The 4,790-nt window shown below is 46.2% G+C and overlaps 1 long non-coding RNA gene across 1 annotated transcript; it reads right to left on the minus strand.

The window, feature by feature from the left end:
• Positions 1-2,874: 2,874 nt before the first annotated feature.
• LOC143847560 (uncharacterized) lies at positions 2,875-3,711 on the minus strand. The gene is made up of 3 exons (XR_013235076.1): positions 3,660-3,711; positions 3,184-3,249; positions 2,875-3,054 (listed from the first exon to the last, which is right to left on the minus strand). It is a non-coding gene; the product is annotated as an uncharacterized LOC143847560 (long non-coding RNA).
• Between the last annotated feature and the right edge of the window lie 1,079 nt (positions 3,712-4,790).

Below are 4,790 nucleotides of genomic sequence, written 5' to 3' on the forward strand. Positions count from 1 at the left end.
ACTGTGGTTGATCTCCCCTGACTTCTCCAACGCCGTTTGGCGTTATGAACTTCATTTTCTGGTGATACGCTGAAGTGACGGCGATGATTAAGTTCTGGCCGGGTCGTCCCAAGTTAGCGTTATAGACCGAAGTGGCCCTCACTACCAGGAAGTTGACCATCGCGAAGGCTTGACAGGGCGGCTCTCAGACGAGGACTGGGAGTTCAATCTGTCCTTCCACTTTCATGACCTCCCGTGAGAAACCGAACAGATCGGAGTTTCCCGGCCTCAAGTGGTCGTCACCTATCATCATTTTCTTGAAAGCATGATAGTACAGGATATCTGCCGAACTCCCGTTGTCGACAAGGATTTTCTTCAATTCCCAGTTCGCAACGAGCATTGTTAGGACCAGGGCGTCGTCGTGAGGCAGTATCAAGTTGTCGAGATCCGCATCTGAAAAGGAGATTTCATTCTCCGTCCTCATCTTTTTGCTGCATATGTGCACGGCGTTGACTCGGCGTGCGTATGCTTTTCGAGCAGCAGATGATGTGCCCCCGGCTGCTGGCCCGCCCATAATCGTGTTGATGACCCCCTTTGGCTGGGATCGGCACGCCTCTAGTTGTAGACTGGATGGCGGAGGGGATTGATTCCGCGCATGGGGCGGCTATGACCGTCGGGGGCTCTGGCCCTGGAGACTCTTCTCCCTACGCTCTCTTCTGTGGCCATCATCTTTGACATACTTTTTCAAGTATCCGCGACCAATCAACAACTCGATTTCTTCCTTGAGCTGCCAGCACTTGTCTGTGTCGTGCCCGTGGTCCCTGTGGAACCTACAATACTTCGACTTGGAGATCATTCTGGTCGGCCACCTTACGAACTCTTCCCCTCTGATTGCGGCCAGTATGTGTCTCAGGGAGGTGTTGAGAGGGGTAAAGTTTTCTTCCCTCCTCTGGGGGGACCTCTCCCTTCTGGGGGCCTTATCATCCCTACGCTTCTTGGTAGGGTTCTTTTCTTCGGGGGTTCTCCTCCGGTTTGAGTCTAAGGCCGCTAGAGTCTCCTCCACGGCTATATATTCCTTGGCTCCTGCCATTAGATCCGCCAGTGAGTGCGGGTTTTGGCGAGCAACTGATCGGCAAAAATCGTTGGATTTGGCGCCTGTGAGGAGCGCATTCATGGCGGTTGATGGATCCAAGTTCGGCACTTGAAGAGCCTCTCTGTTGAAATGGCTGACGAATGTTTTCAGAGGTTCATTGCCCTCCTGCCGCAAGGCCATCAAAGATGCTGTTGTTTTCCTTGGCCTCCTGCTGCTCATGAAATGGCGGACCAGGTCATCTCCAAAGTCCTCAAAGTTGCCGATGGAGTTCGGCTTGATCATCGAGTACCAGTCTCGGGCTGCACTGGTCAGTGTGGTCAGGAATGCTCTGCAGAGGAATCCGTCAAAGGCGTCGTGGAGGAGCATCATGGTCCTGAACGTTTCCAGGTGGTCCACAGGGTCGGTAGTTCCGTCGTATTGCGGAACCGTCGGCATTTTGAACCCTCTGGGCGCTAGCGCGTTCATAACATTATCTGTGAAAGGATGTCTACTTGAGTACGTCTTCGCAGCGGGCCGGCTCTGATCTTTTGCCAGCTCTTCTATACGGTGGTCTATTTCTTCTATTCTCCATAGCATTGGGTCAGCCCTCCGATCTGCTCAGTCCAACGACCTGTTTTTCTCCACCGATGGGCTCGCCGCAGAGCCGGACTGACTTTCCGGACTCCTTTGATGAGGCCGGGATTTTTCCTGTGGTGCGCGGTCTTCCTGGGCTCGGTGCTTTCGCGCAGAGCGGGACCGCGACCTCCAACGGTAGTGAGGTTCTGTATGGGCATGCCTGGTTCTGGAGTGATGGGCTCGCCTTGTGGAGTGGTGGTTCTGGTCTCCACTGGGGCACGTTGGCTCTCCTCTGTGGGTATTCGACCTTTCCTGTACAGATCGTGGAGCTTCTGGAGGATGTTGGGGAGGCACTTGGATCAGGTGTTGGTACTGATCAACAAGAGCCGTCATCTGTTGAAAGAGAGCCTGAACTTGGTCCGGAGTGGGGGTGGGATTGAGGTGTTCCGAATGAGCTAGGCTCTGCTCTGCTGTAGCAGAGGGAGCCACCACCTGCGAGGTGATTCGCTCGCTCCGGGTCCTACGAGGTACAACGGCTCGGGTAGTTCGGGGTGTTGGTACCCGAGCACTCTTCTGCCCTGCCATTTTGTATAGGGGACTCGAACAGCTTTTAGTGTGTGGTCCCACGGATGGCGCCAATCTGTTAGGCCTAAAATCGGTAACAGATACGGCAATGACGTAAGAACTGGGCTTGAGAACCCAAGGAGCGGAAGTGAAGGAGGTGAGCCCTCTGTTAGGCCTAAAATCGGTAACAGATACGGCAATGACGTAAGAGCTGGGCTTGAGGACCCGAGGAGCGGAAGTGAAGGAGGTGAGCCCCGCACAAGAGGAAACGAGGTCAGAAGACCAACCCAGAGTCGTTACTCCGGACAGGCCCTTCGACACTCAAGTTAGTACGAGCAGGAGTGCAGAGCGAGTTTTTAAGAATGGTAGTTCAGAAGTTATTACCCTTCGATCTGAGCGTTGAAAGGCCTTTTATAGAAGGGGACCTGGGGTGGTGGGATTACCTACCCCAGGACAGGTGTCGGACCCTCTGTGGGTTTAGGTTCACCCACTATTTAGGCAATTACCAGATTACCCCAGCGCTGCAGTTGGGCTTGCGGTAGGCGCTTCCGGGGCCACTTGTCGACAACTCATTAGTTGCTGTTTTTTGTACCCCATCACAAAACAACCATAATAATAAACTTCTCTCTAAATTACACATGGAAGAATTGTAAAAATAAAAAAAGAAGAAAAAGAGATAGCAAGGAGTTTTATTGGCTCTGGACTTTCGTTGAATAGTGGCGGAGCAAGGATTGTTGTCGCTCGTATCAATCTATCAATCAGTTTTCTTGGTCCTATGATTTGCTGCCGATTCCCGTGTTGGCATTGAATCTGGTAGTAGGCATTTCCGATCGTGTTTGGCCTTACACACCAATGCTATCTGTCTATGCCATTTCAGCAGGGACCTTAAATTCAGGAAAAAAATCCACGAGATAGGGAATAGAAACCCCAAAAAATTATTTTAAATGACAAATAAGAAAATTGAAAGTCAGAAGCAGGGTCTTGTCCATTACGATAAACATATCTTGATGACATCGAAAACCTCAATGTTTTAACTTTTGAATAAGAATCAGCCATATCTGCAAACAACTCAAAGGAAACAAAAATGAAGAAATCAGTATGAGGGGAAAAAGTGCAAAACTAAATTAGAAATACTAATAATCTGAATTCTCCTGTCAAAGAAGAAACGCATTTACCAGAAATGGCAAGATGTGGATTCCAAACGCAATTTTTTTGTTGCTGAATATAATTGGTGAAATAATTGGTGTTATAATTGGTGTTAGAATAGGAAAGGTTGCATAAAGAAATACAAAACAAAGTTGAAAGAAATAAGAGATTTATTGCCAGCCGGTACATGCATTTTGAAAGGAATAAGAGATTTATTGCCAAATTAAAGGATTATTTAAAGCTGGTATAGGCGTTTTGCCAAGTGCTCATTCTTTTAATTAGACATTTCAAAGAATGCACGTAATTGTTACTAGAAACTTACTGGAATAATAAACGAAAGAGTGGAGAAATCGTTAGAATACAAAATGCATGCTTTTGATTTCCATTACGAATTTTGAAATTTCGGTGGAAAGAAGGGGTGACACATGGCACCACCACGGCTTAGAGGATTCCGCTTTACTTATATATATATATAGGATATATGATTCCCCAAAATAAATTGCTACCCGTAGATGTTTATTATAGGGAAATGAAAAAAATAAATGGACCTTTTTCTGTAATATCGTGTCAGACGGGATGTTTTCAAAATGACCATACCGACATTTGCCACTTGAGGACCGAAATGCCCTTATGATTTATTAAAGTCTTCTTCAACCATCATTTCACTTTTTCTTTATGTTTTACCCAAAGAATGATATGTTTGCCCCCTTTTTTCTTATCTGGGCAGCCCACTCTAGTGTATTTAAGAATTTCCTTTTAGGCTACGTGTGGCTATGTGACTGTGTCCAAAGTAAAAATAGGGGACGGATATATCATTTCACTTTTCCTTTACGTTTTACTCAAGGAACTGATATACTCGCCCTTCTTTGCTTGGGACAACCCCCTCTAGTATATTTATGAATTCTCTTTTACACTATAAGGGCTGTCCCAAGTAAGAATAGGGGGCGAATATATAATTTCACTTTAACTTTTCATTTTGCAATTGGAAATGGTATATTTGCCCCCTTTTTTACTTGGGACAACCCCCTCTAGTGTATTTATGAATTCACCTTTTACACACTATAGGGTGTTGTTCAAAGTAAAAACAAGGGTCAAATATATCATTTCCCTTTTTACGTTGGAAAGTGATATTTTAGAACCCTTTACTTACTTGGAACACCCCCTCTAATATATTTACCGTTTCGTGCCACTTTGAACCACTATTGAGCCCTCTAAACCACTAATTTATCATTTTGTGCAAGTTTGAACTTTTATTGGACCCTATGAACCACTATTCTCTTGCATCAACTGGTACCACTATCCGAGTTGTAAAACCACATTTAGACCCATTTGAACTACTATTGGTCCCTTTGAACGACTAATTTATCGTTTAGTGCCAGTTTGAACCACAATTAGACACTCTGAACCATGATTCTCTTACATCAAACAGTTTGAACCACTAGTTAGACAGTTG

The sequence above is a fragment of the Tasmannia lanceolata genome, unplaced genomic scaffold (assembly GCF_043159265.1).
Source record: "Tasmannia lanceolata isolate RefF3 unplaced genomic scaffold, GAP_Taslan_0.1 ptg000015l, whole genome shotgun sequence".
Classification (NCBI taxonomy): Eukaryota; Viridiplantae; Streptophyta; class Magnoliopsida; order Canellales; family Winteraceae; genus Tasmannia; species Tasmannia lanceolata.